The sequence below is a fragment of the Eucyclogobius newberryi genome, unplaced genomic scaffold (genome assembly GCF_026437365.1).
Source record: "Eucyclogobius newberryi isolate DKJ021-1_F unplaced genomic scaffold, fEucNew1.0.hap1 SCAF_7, whole genome shotgun sequence".
Taxonomy (NCBI): Eukaryota; Metazoa; Chordata; class Actinopteri; order Gobiiformes; family Gobiidae; genus Eucyclogobius; species Eucyclogobius newberryi.
In genome coordinates, this window is record NW_027316389.1 from 38,222,316 (window position 1) to 38,235,854 (window position 13,539).

At 47.5% G+C, this 13,539-nt stretch overlaps 1 non-coding gene and 1 pseudogene across 1 annotated transcript; one reads left to right on the top strand and one right to left on the bottom strand.

Moving 5' to 3' along the window:
* Nucleotides 1–3,891: 3,891 nt before the first annotated feature.
* Nucleotides 3,892–12,066, bottom strand: LOC140348524 (uncharacterized; annotated as a pseudogene).
* Nucleotides 11,098–11,203, top strand: LOC140349845 (U6 spliceosomal RNA). Its single transcript, XR_011924760.1, has one exon. It is a non-coding gene; the product is annotated as a U6 spliceosomal RNA (small nuclear RNA).
* Nucleotides 12,067–13,539: the final 1,473 nt, after the last annotated feature.

Sequence of the window (13,539 nt, forward strand, 5' to 3'; positions counted from 1 at the left end):
GACTGCTGCACCCGCGACCCGGCCCCGGATTAGCGGAAGAAGATGGATGGATGGATGGACATGCTCATTTAAAGTTATGACTGTTTAAAACGGAAAAGAAGAATTGATTTGTTCCTAAATGCTAACTGTAGAAAAAATTCAGTTGTAGTCATCGGGACATTATCAATCTGCAAATCACTCACGGATGAGAGTTGAAACGTATCGTTTAAAAAAAAACAAAAAAACATGACTACAACTGAATCTTTTTCTACAACGGAACACTTATGAGGGATTACACCCACATCTTAAATGTTTACTGACACCACACAATTTAGTTTTCTTTGACAATTTGAAAAAGTATTTAACAGTACTACACTGATATGCTTTATTATTTATATTTTTCATATATATTATAGTAAATTGTATTTATTTTAGTGGCCTTTATTGTAAAACCTCATGCATTTTATTATTCTTTCAAATCCTCATGGGAAGTTCCAGTGCAATGTTGATGGTGGTGCAATTCTCAATACATGTGATCAGTGATTTGAGTAATGTATATTTTCAAGAAACGGCTGATAAAGCTATAATGTACTGATCTGATTGATAGAAGTGAATAATCAGTAGATTACTCAATTACTAAAATTATCGATAGCTGCAGTCTTTCTTCAGAGCCTTCGCTGTGACACTCATATTTAACTCATATGCTCCATTTCTCCTGCGCCTCCTTGAGATGGTTCTACTCCTTCATTAAAGTCCAGCTGTGTTTAATTAAACTGATTGGACTTGATTAGGAGAGGCACACACCTGTGTATATAAGACCTACAGGTCAGAGGTCAAGGAACGGCCCAAGGAGCTCACAGACAAAACTTTTGCAAGGTTACAAAAGAAGTTCTGCAGCACTCCAGGTTCCTAAGAGCACAGGGGCCTCAATAATCCTTAAATGGAAGAACTTTGTGACGATCAGACCTGGCTGTCCAGCCAAATAGCAGAGAAGAGCTTCGCTGCTGCAGGGACAGGACCACTGCTGCAGGGACAGGACCACTGCTGCAGGGACAGGGCCACTGCTGCAGGGACAGGACCACTGCTGCAGGGACAGGACCACTGCTGCAGGGACAGGACCACTGCTGCAAAGACAGGACCACTGCTGCAGGGACGGGACCACTGCTACAGGGACAGAACCACTGCTGCAGGGACAGAACCACTGCTGCAGGGACAGGACCACTGCTGCAGGGACAGGACCACTGCTGCAGGGACAGAACCACTGCTGCAGGGACAGGACCACTGCTGCAAGGATAGGACCACTGCTGCAGGGATAGGACCACTGCGGCAGGGTCAGGACCACTGCTGCAGGGACAGGACCACTGCTGCAGGGACAGGACCAGGACCACTGCTGCAGGGACAAGACCACTGCTGCAGGGACAGGACCACTGCTGTAGGGACAGGACCACTGCTGCAGGGACAGGACCAGGACCACTGCTGCAGGGACAAGACCACTGCTGCAGGGACAAGACCACTGCTGCAGGGACAGGACCACAGCTGCAGGGACAGGACCAGGACCACTGCTGCAGGGACAAGACCACTGCTGCAGGGACAGGACCACTGCTGTAGGGACAGGACCACTGCTGCAGGGACAGGACCACTGGTTGCAATTGAAAGATGAATGTGGCAAAGTGCAGCGATATCATGGAAGAAAACATCTTCCAACCAGACAATGACCCTAAGCACACAACAAAGGAGTGGCTTCAGAACAACTCTGTGAGCATTCTTGACCGGCCCAGCCAGACCCAAAGCCAACTGAGCAGTCCACCAACTTTCACCATCCAACCTGACGGAACTGGAGAGGATCTGAAAGGAAGAATGGAAGAGGATCTCCAAATCCAGGAAGACTCGTGGCTTTACCAGCTTAAAAGGGGCTTCTACTAAATACTGAGCACAGGGTACTTATGACCATGTGATATTTTAGTTGTTCTTTTTTAATCAATTAGTAAACATTTTCTGTTTTCTCTGTCAAGATTAGTGTACATTAATAAGAAATAAAAGGAGCTTTTTTTGATTTAGCAAATGGCTGCAATGAAACAAAGAGTGAAAAATGTAAAGGGGTCTGAATCCTTACCCACTTGTATGTTAAAAAAAATAATTGTATTTTATATAAGTTTTACACTGGAGTTTCTCTGATACCTTTGATTAATTCTCTACACACTACGTGTGTTTTTCTCCCCTCGAACAGGGACAGGTCAATCTTTGACAAAGCCACCTCTCCGGTTCCCAGCAGGGCGGACTTTGAGCGCTAGAATAATGAGAGTAGAAGATTCAGCGGATGCGTCTCGGTTTACTGGGAAGTGGTCCCCTGAGTGTGAGATGTGTCCAAGAGCAGGCAGAGGGCAAACTCCAGTCAGACTCAACACATCCAGCAGCATAAGACAGCTTTAATGATGAGGAACTGTGTCCACTGTGTTTTACAATATAGTCACTTCAGTGAATCAACACCAAACCTGTATTCAGCTCAGTAACTTGACTTTTAACATGCAATGAAAATCCTAATGAGAAATGATGGCTTGGTACTGTGTTTGCATTCATAAAAACATTGTGAACACATTCTTAGGACTTCAAGCCTATTCCTTGGTTCTTGAATGCTTAAATAAGGTATTAGGTTAGGGCTGGGCGTAAGGGCCAAAAAATAAAATCTTGATTTTTGTTCTTTTTTTTTGCACACTGGGATTATTATTATTATTTGATTTGGAAATCATGCTGTGACTCAAAGTTTGACAAACACTGACACAGGCTTTAAAGTCAGTATTCCTTTAGTCTTTTAGTTTATTGATGATTTTGTAGAATATATTTGTTTTACAGTTGTTTATATTGTTTCTGTTATAAGTTCCTTCTAATAATCACACAATCAGCCTTTTCTTAAAAGTGATTAATTAAAATTGTATGATTTTATTGATTACAAAACTGCTCAAATCATGTTCAGGGCATCATAAATCTCTCTTCCGCTTAACATCCAAAATCTACTTTTACATAGAGATGGGGTTGAGAAAAGGGAGAAGGAAAGGAGGAGGAGGAGAGTGATGCCTTCTACAGTGGTATGGAGGAGGAGGATGAGGAGGAGGAGGAGGAGAGTGATGCCTTCTACAGTGGTATGGAGGAGGAGGAGGAGGATGAGGAAGAGGAGGAGAGTGAGTGATGCCTTCTACAGTAAGCGTGCAGACCAGGAGGAGGAGAGAAGGAGGAGAGGAGGGGAAGGAGAGGTTAGTAAATGTCTGGGCCTGTCCTTGTCTTGTGTCGTATGTTGTTGCATGTTGTAAGTATAGTTATCTGTTGTAAGTAAACTATCTTTTACATATACTATGTACTATTGCTGTAATAAATTGTAAACAGATTTGTTTGGGGGGGGTTGGACCACTAAAAAGCGAAAGCTTCCATGATGTCCATCTTCAAACTAGGCAGTTTCTCTGTATAATTGCTGGAAATATATGAAGATAAGTTTGTTATCTTAGGTTCGGGAGCCATGATGGTCATCAAAGGTGATGACCTTCCTGCGGCGGTCGTGCACACGCTTCATGGCAGCGGGAGCCCTCGCTCAAATACACACTCGTTCCTTACCTTTTAATTAATCAGCTCGACCTCGTTCCTTCCAATGCATCGGCCCGACGCAGGCCTCACCTCGCCCAGCACACGAGAGCCATACCGGGCCATCCTCCACTGGAATCCCGCTGCTCCCGGTCCCATCCTTTCAGCTGTTCTCACAGGCGCAGCTCTCGCTTACGGTCGGCTATCTTCTTTTTTCTTTTTTTCGCCTTCTCCAACTTCGTCTCACTCACGCCAGTCTGGTAGCTCACTCTCCGGGCTCCATCCATGCCCCAAGGCCAGGCTCCCGTCAGCAGACCGACGTCCCGCCTCGGATCACCTCTGTTAGTCCTGGATTGAGATCTCCCCGCGCTCTCGATCCTCCTCACGGCCTCGCTCGTTAAGCGCCCTCCGCGCGTGCTCGTCATTCCTCTCTACATTGACAGTCCGTGTGGACTCCAGGTCTCCAGACCGCGCTCAAGAAGAAAGGCATTCGTTTTCACGGCACCGTTAACAAATCACGTTGTTTAAACTTCTCTTTGGAATGGAACGAGATTGAACACCGAATTGTGCAAGCCAGAGTGCTCTCTGCCCCGCCCAATCAGAATCAGAATAGGGTTTATTGGCATTTGTCAATAAACAAAATTCACAGACATAGGAACTTGTCCTGGTGATTCAGTGCAACACAAACAACAAAACATTGAACACTGAATACTAAACAATATGATATGTACATCATTTATAAAACATAAGATATACAGTTATGTAGTAATAGGAAGTGACAGTGCAGTGAGTGCAAGGTGCTTAGGCAGTGTTCATGAGTACAACGGCAGAGGGAAAGAAACTGTTCTTGGAACGGGAGGTTCTGGTCCGAATGGACCGTAGCCTCCTGCCTGAATGGAGTGGCTCAAATAGTCCAGGGTGAGAAGGGTCAGCTGTGATCCGAGCTGCTCGTCCCAGAGCCCTGGAAACGAACAATTAACCCTTCTCAGCAGAGCGCACAATGCGCTGTAGTCTCCGTTTGTCCCTGGTTGTGGCTCCAGCGTACCACATGGTAATGGTGGAGGTGAGGACAGACTCAATGATGGCTGTGTAAAACTGCACCATCATCTGCACTGTCAGCTTGGCTTTCCTCAGCTGCCGCAGGAAGTACATCCTCTGCTGGGCCTTCCTAGTGAGAGAGCTGATGGTGGGCCCCCATTTGAGGTCCAGGGTGATGGTGGTGCCAAGAAAGCGGAGGGAGTCCACAGTGGAGATGGGGGGCTGGGGGGCTGTGACTTTCCTGAAGTGTCGTCCGCAAACTTAATTAGTTTGTACACAGTACACAGCCCTGTGATAGTCCGCACGTCCGAGGCATTCTTCCCCACCCGCATGCACTGCCTCCGATCCGTCAGAAAGTCAGTGACCAACCTGCAGGTGGTGTCAGGCACGTTGAGCTGGGAGAGCTTGTCCTGGAGCAGAGTGGGGAGGATAAGTATTCCTCCACTGTTGTCTCATTTCTCCCGCACCGAGTTGCCATCACTCCTCGTAAGCCTTGTTAACCTCTCCTAGTTGCCAGACTTGATCACCCCTTTCGAGTAATTAGTTCATTTATTTGCTCACCCCTCCAGCATCCAATCATTGTCCTAAAAGAAGCTGGCATCTCTCGAAAGAAAAAAATTAATAAATACAATGTATATGTATATATTATAAATTAACTCTTGCTCCAACCCAGAAGGGCTGCGTCCACCCACCGTTCTCCGCGGCAGAATCATTTCAGCCTCACGCTTTCATGTCCCGCTGAACCAATTAAATCCCAGGTCAGCTTCTTGCTGGCCGCATCCCGACTTCTTTCGGCCCCAGACACCCCTTCAACTCCAGCTGAACTGTTCTACTATCTCGAAGCACTAGTTCTCCTCCTGAGTGGTCCCAACTCCAGTCTAGCTGCAATTGAAGCATGTCCGCCTGTCTGTCCGAGAGAGTCGGATACCCCCCTTCACCGTGGAACTCCTCAAGGTTTCCACTTTTTCCCAAAGAGATTTTGTAGTTTTCCTTACAGAGAAGGAGGGTCTAAGGACAGGGGACCTGACTCATGCTAGCTTCGCCACATTCGTCATAGTATAAGCTGGCATTGCCAAACCCATTAATTCGCCAGGCACCGGGATGCCGCCTCTTCCCTCTTCGGGCACCGGGATCCCGCCTCATCTCTCTTCCCTCATGCTGCCTCTTCTCTCTTCCCTCATGCCGCCTCTTTTCTCTTCCCTCATGCTGCCTCTTCTCTCTTCCCTCATGCCGCCTCTTCCCTTTTCCCTCATGCAGCCTCTTCCCCTCTTCGGGCACTGGGATGCCAGTCCTTCCATGTTCTGGGAGTTCCCAGGTACCAACCCGATGTTAAACCGGAGCTCTCATCTCAGGAACCATCTCCTCCAAACAGCAGCTTGTCCCCACTTGGTCATCCAAACTTCACCATCCAGATCATCCCCTAATCTAATCTCCCACCTCCTGACCATAGTATCTTCTGTTCATCACTCCAAAGCGTTGTGATTCTCATCTAGTCCATCAAGTTGCTTCTCCACTGTGATATACTGTTCCATCAGACGGTTTTGGGGGTTACTTTAAGATCGATACCGTCGGGATTGCTGCCTTCCTGTCGGGCCTTTCATACTCATGGCTTTCCAGACCGATGACCCTGCATTCACAGACACCATCAACAAATACATTCAGAACATTTATTCCCGAGGCGGAACTGTCATCAACCCCAGTTCCTCCATCTTCAGCTACCACGCTCCACACCTGAGCCCTGCTTTGGGTCCTTGCTAGTGAAATGAAGATATGTTTGTCATCTTAAGTTCGGGAGCAGGACCATGACCCTTCCTGCGGCTACACTATTTAAGCATCCAGATCACATACACCTGTGTTCATGATGTCGTGCCCCTCCCGCCCACCCTCTTTTTAATTGTTCTAATTATTCAAATTGATCTCCTAGATGGGGGTATTGAGGCCTGTGAGCCTACAGCCCTCATCACCAGAAGCCCCAAAACGGCATCAACTTCTCTACATTTGTGTTGTTCATGTTTCTCGCCTGCCAATAAACATTTTGCATCGTAGCTGGGGTTGTGGTCCTTGCTAGTGAAGTGTTGTAAAATATGTCATATGCATGTTTGAAATAACAGCAACAAGAGATCTATCCATCAAAGTGGGGCATGTGATTTAATGTTGTAGTGATTGCATATTAAGACATTTATGATGTTTTGAAGGGACTGAATGTCACCAAATTTAAGATGGTATTTGCATACACACATGCCAAAAGCTACGTTCACACCGCGGCGTCCAGCGCACATGTGCTGTTCTCTTCACTAGCAAGGACCACTACCCCATGTTTGATGCAACAAATCTATTGACAAACGAGAATGATGATTAAGTAGATGTTTAGCAATGAATGCCGTTTTGGGGCTTCAGTTGATGAGGGCCGTAGGCTTTCGGGCCTTGGAACCCCCAAAAGAAGCCTATGAAGATGGGTTAGCGAAGCGGATTGGAGGTCACTGAGGTTATGTCGGGTGTAGACTTCGAACGCAGTGGAGGACCAACGTCCCATGATTTTAATGAAGCGGTCAGGAACTCCGCGACTGGACGCAGAAGTAGCAGCGCCGATGCGAGAAGAATGTCCAGAAAAGAAGTTGGGGCAGATATTGGACTGAGTGAGAATATACTTGAAGAATGGAATGAACCAAGACCTGGTCGCGATTGGCCAAGTTCGGTTGTAAAGAGCGGGTCATGAGGAGCGGCGCCGTGTGTAGATCGGTACGAGATGAAGTCTTGAAGGACTTCGAAGGGGCTCAAGACAGAGTTGAGCTTAAATAGAAAAATCGGGGTTGAGCAACTGCTGTGGTTGGTCTTGCTCCGTTTGAGGTGGAAAACTAAGCAATCGCTGGATGCTAGTTGGAGGCCCTTAATGCAAGGGTGGCGAGAAGGGTCATGGATTGAAATAGACGGGGCGAACTCTGAGCAGCGTAGAAAACCAAAGAAAGCGAGAAGGAACATCGCTTCTAGGGTACGGGTGGTGTGAGGGTGCAGGAAGTTGGATCGGATAGTGATGAGACATCGAAGAAGGAGATCTGACGTAAGGGGGAGCCTCCTGCGGATCACTGGGCGAACCTTTGATGACCATCATGGCTTGTGTGAAAGCCGGAACGGGAAGAGAGGAGCCTGTGAGCAACCTGGAGAAGAAGTTGATGCCGCTCAGGTAAGCTTTGATGGTACCAGGTGTTAGAGTTGGATAGGTGAAGGCAAACAAGATGTAATTGGCTAAGGAGAGAATGTCGAAAGAGGGGAAAGGCAGGTTGAAGTAGCTGTGAAAGGAGCGGAAGCTGTTCTAGGCGGTCCAGTAGGAGGACATCGTCCTGGGAGCGAAGCTGTGCAGGATAGCAGATCTGGAGATAAGTAGGAGGTCGGCCAGAGCGGGCTCATGTGTGGAATGTGGTAGCTGAAAATGGAGGGACAGTCGGTATGGGGGTCTGCTTCGGGAGCCAATGTCCTGAATTTCTGAAAAGCAAAACAAGAGAGAGAATCGGCAACAGAATTAAGGTGACTGGGAATATATTTTGCTCTGAGGATGAGTTGGTGAGTAATAGACAACCCGGTGAGACGGCGAATGAAAGGCATGATAGGAAGTGCGTTGCTTCTGCCTTTGTTGATGATGTCAACGACTGCAAGGTTGTCAGATTGAATAGCCACGCACATGGAAGCCCACTCATGGCCCCAGAGGAGAGCGGCAATGACGACGGGATAGATCTTGAATAAGGCGGAGGAAGATGGACCGGACTTATGGATGAAATGGAGAAACTCGTTGGGCCAGGGGGCTGAGAACCACCTGCCCTGGTAATAACCCCCAAAACCTGCTGATGGTGCAGCGCCTGTACAAAGACAGATGTCAAATGGAGCTGAAATGAGGTCTCAATAGAAAAAACGTGATACCATTCCAGTTAGAAAGTTGTAAGTGCAAAAGCGGAGCTCGGACTTGACTGACTTGCTGTGAATTACTACGCTGTGGAGGGATTTGACGGAAGATGCAGGGGGTGGGAGATGAATGCTCGCCCTTGGGGAATGATGCGAATGGTGAAGTTGAGATGACCGAGGAGTGAGAGGAGCTGCCGTTTCAAGCATGAGATGGCAACAAGGAAGTTACTGAGGAGGAGAGCGATCCGGTTCAGCTTCTTTGTTAGGAGGGAAGCTTGGTACTTAACTGTCTCGAGGGTGACGCCGAGGAACTCTAGGGAAGTGGAAGGACCCAGGATCTTCTCTTCCGACAGGGGAACCCCTGAAGAGAAGACATTTTTTGGAGTCAACAGATCGCATGCCGGAGGGGACGAGCTCGGCGAGACGAGCAGGAAGTCGTCGAGAAGGTGCACTAGGATTGGCACGTCAGACTTGTTAAGGAGGATCCAGCAGAGAGCTTCGGACAGGCAGTCGAACAATTTGGGACTGCTCTTGCATCCGAAGGTGAGTCGGATGGCGAAGTAATAGGCACCTTTCCAGCAGACACCGAAGTAAGGAATGGAGTAATGGAGACGGCTGGTGTGGAGTATGACCTGGCAAAGTGGATCCTGGACTACCTCACAGACCGACCCCAGTTTGTGAGAGCCCGGGACTGTGTGTCTGATACTCGGACCTGCAGTGTGGGGGCGCCCCAGGGCAACGTCCTCGCGCCCTTTCTCTTCACCCTTTACACTGTAGACTTCAGACACGACACGGACAGCTGTGTCCTGCAGAAGTTCTCTGATGACTCTGCCATCATCGGACTCATCACGGATGATGCGGAGTACAGGGGACTGGCGCAGGACTTTGTGGACTGGTGCCAGCGGAACCACCTCCTCATCAACGCGGGGAAGACCAAGGAGATGGTGGTGGACTTCCGCAGACGCCACCCCACTGCCCCCTCACCAGTGAACATCCAGGGAAGGGACATTGAGAGAGTGGACTCATACAAGTACCTGGGTGTTCATCTGAACCACAAACTGGACTGGACTCACAACACAGACGCACTGTACAGGAAGAGCCAGAGTCGGCTCTACCTCCTGAGGAGACTCAGGTCTTTTGGAGTGACAGGGCCACTCCTGAAGACCTTCTATGACTCTGTGGTGGCATCAGCTCCTGTAGGTGTGGCCTGCTGGAGCAGCAGCATCAGAGAGAGGGAGAGGAGGAAGCTGGACAAGTCATCAAGAAGTCCAGCTCCGTCCTAGGCTGTGCTCTGGACTCGGTGCAGGAGGTGGGGGACAGAAGGGTCCTGGCTAGATTTCCATCTATGCTGGACCATGAGTGTCACCCCCTGCAGGACACTCTGTCCGCTCTGGAGAGCAGCTTCAGTGAGAGACTGATCCACCTTCGCTGTGTGAAGGAAAGGTTTCGCAGGTCTTTCCTTCTGCTGCTGTCAGACTTTATAACAAACACTGTTAGTCCTGAACACTTGCAATACTGACTTAACCATGTGCAATTCCGTCATATTCATGTGCAATTACTGTCGTGATTCATGTGCAATTACTGTGCAATTCATGTGCAATTACTGTCGTGTGCAATTATTGTCATGTGCAATTACTGTCGTGACACATATTCATGTGCAATTACTGTCGTGATAACATGCAATGGTATTCATTTATTTATTTTTATCTTTATTATTTATCCCCTCCATCCCTTGTTGGGAAATGGGAGGTTTTGTCTATAGGAGTTTTTGTTTATAAGAGATCTTCTATTGAGAGTGTTTTTCAAACTTCCTACAAGTGATCTGTTCTTTTCCTCTGTATCTACCTCTGTATCTACCTGCGTTGCAACAATTAAATTTCCCCATGTGTGGACAATAAAGGATTATCTTATCTTATCTTAAGTCCACCAGCCTGCTATGCTGGGGATCCTAGCTTTATGTAGTGGGCTGAACCAATCAGGCAGGTGGGCTTAATCAGTTTACCTGAAATAAAGTCAACATACAATTAATGCCACGAAAAACCTAAACATTTCAGAAGGAGAGGAATGACCACCTTCCTCTCCATCCAAACACAAACACCCATAAACATAATAAACAAACAAACTACAGCATGACATTGCTTCATGACATGGTGCGATGGCAGAACAGGTGGAGAAAGTGGCTTTGGTGAATTAACTTTACAAAGTCCAAACGGAGGCGATGGGCCTGTCTGGGACCCGCAGATACTTCAGCGATACTCCAAAGCGTCCAACGCTCAAACACCCTTGATGCACCGCGTCCGACACTCAAAACGCAGGATTTGCGATGCAAAAACGACCAAGACGACTTTGAATGTAAACTGGATGCTTTGGACGCCACGGTGTGAACAGCCCTTTAGACTGTGACTTGAGTTTTAATAACCATATTACAATTATTAGCAGGTCGGCCTTTTATCACTTGCGCCTCAGTGACTTTATATCCAGACCAGATCTGGAAAAGTTGGTCCATGCATTTATTTCAAGTAGACTCTCACAAAGTCCTCAATCCGGCAGCTACAACGAATACACAAAGCTGCTGCTCGGGTTGTCCCCAAAACAAGAAAAGACAGTGTAGTATATGTGTTAGTTCGCTAACACATATACTAAAATTGGAACGATACAGAGTAAATTAGCATGGCTACTGCGCAAGGATGACACGCAAATTCGTGAAGCATTCCTAATTTTTTTGAGAGCTGTACAGTGGTTCCTCTATGGTCCTCAGCAGTTGTGGACGGAGACAGCGACAGTCCTGCTGCAAGAAGTGGAGGGTTTGAGATATGATGAACATCTATTCCTCCTGTTGGGCTTGACGCATGTGAGACAGGTGTTTGTTGCAGCAGGACTGACCAAGGTGGCTGACTTGAGGACTGAACTAGGGTGGAAGAGTGCGGAGTCAGGAGACTGGGGTGAGGTCTGAGTGAGTGCTGCAGAGACTGTTGCAGGAGGTGCAGCTGCAGAGACTGTTGCAGGAGGTGCAGCGTGGGCTCCCAGAACATTTCAGATATGAATTGGAACTTTATGGACTTCTCCCACCAAACCGGCTGGCGTCTTTCCCTTCTCTGTCTGTGAGGGCTGCTGGAGGGGCACAAGACAACAACAGAGGCCTTCTAATGTTTGACACCCCTGTCCTCCCAGAAATGTCCACAGTGGAAAAGAAGGACCTGTATTGCATTTCCACCAAAGTCCTTGGCCGGTGTACCTGAGTCCGGGTGGTCGAGGGTGTTGGCCCCAGGCTCCTCTCCGTGGGGCCACTGGAAGTCCCTTTACCGCCCTCCCATAGAGAAACCTTGTGCGGATCTCCAGTGGAGGGTGGTGCATGGGGCCGTGGCCACCAACAGGCATGTGGCGCGCTTTGACCCAAGATGGGACAGCCGCTGTGTCTCCTGTCACCAGGAGGAGACACTGGAACATCTGTGGCTGTCCTGCCCACGGCTCGTTCCCCTGTTTGCACTCCTGAATCTTTGGCTCCAGAGGCTGGCCAAACCCCATCCAGGGAGCCGTTTGTGTTTGGACCCAGGGACTCTCCAGTACAGCGTCCAAAAGAAGCATCTGGCTCATTCAGAGGAACCTGGCAGCTGGGTCGGGCTGCTCCGACCCTGTGGAACTTTTAAAGAGACTGATCACAGCACGACTCAGACTTGAACATGTGTACAGCACACTAATGGGGGCGCTAGAGGAGTTTGAGAGTGTGTGGACAGTGAGGACGCCGTTGTAAATGGTCACATTTATATAGGTACTCAAAGCGCTTTACATCAAGGAACCAGTCACCCATTCACACACACATTCACAGATATACGCAGACACTGGGGGGCAAGTTGGGTTAAGTGTCTTGCCCAAGGACACAACGGCAGTATTCACATGAGGCAGCTGCGATCGCACCGCCAACCTGCGGGCCAGTGGATCTGACCGCTCTGACTGAGCGGGGAGTCGAACCACCTACCTTTGGATCAGAAGACGAGCACTCTGCCACTGAGCTACTGCCGCCCTGTTGTGTGCAGTGAGGGAGCTGCTTTTACTTTTGTAGATATGAAAACAGGACTGATGATGTTTGACTGATCAGTTGTGTGTGTGTTTTTTTTTTAAAATGAGCTGTCAATAAATGTAATTTTAAAGTAAAAATAAAAAAAGACAGCACCTTGTCCCAGTATTACAAATGATGCACTGACTCCCAGTGCCTCACAGAATCAACTTCAAAATTCACTTGTGTCTTCACATCTGGTTCATCTGCTCCTGAGCTCGTACTTATCGAGTGAGTGTTACGTTGTAACATGAGATATTTACACAGAAATATGGTCCATGTGATGCACATGTGTCTTTTGACCCGTGAGTCACGTCTGGACAAGAAAGATTAATTTCAATGCGACAGGTTCTAAACTGCAGACTCGTATATCTCTGTGTTCTTTGTGTTCAGCCGCTTCTAGATTCACTTCCTCCTTAAACTAATTTCTCTGTGAATATGAGTCTGATTGTAATAAAGCACACAGCGTTTCAAAGCTTAAACTATAGAAAACATGATGTGTCCCTTGGACAGTGCTTCCACTGACGTCTTCATCTACAGCGCTTTTGCTTACTGCTAGCTTTTCTCCTGCTCGTTTGTCAGGAACAATGTATAAATTAGACGCACCGTTAAAATGACCGCAGGGTTCAAAGTGTGAGAAAGAGTAGCGGCTTAAAGTCTGAAAAGTACTGTATTCAAATATACTGCAAAGCATTTCATGAACTTTATGGAGAATTTCCATAAAGTTTTATATGTAGGAGGTTATTTTCATCTTAAAGCAATGATCTATGCAGAGCTAATGCATCAGAAGCAGCTCATCTGTTGAATTCTTAAAACGCACTGCTGACATTAATTTCATTTATAATATATTCAGTAACAAAGATTATACATATTTTCAGTCATTTAGTGTTTCATGCAATTCTTAGACTGTTTTGGACCACCAGAAACATAAGCGGGATATAAGCAACAGTAGAAATGCTTGTCCAGTTCTGTATTCATTTAGTTTAATTCATTTAAGTTTAAAC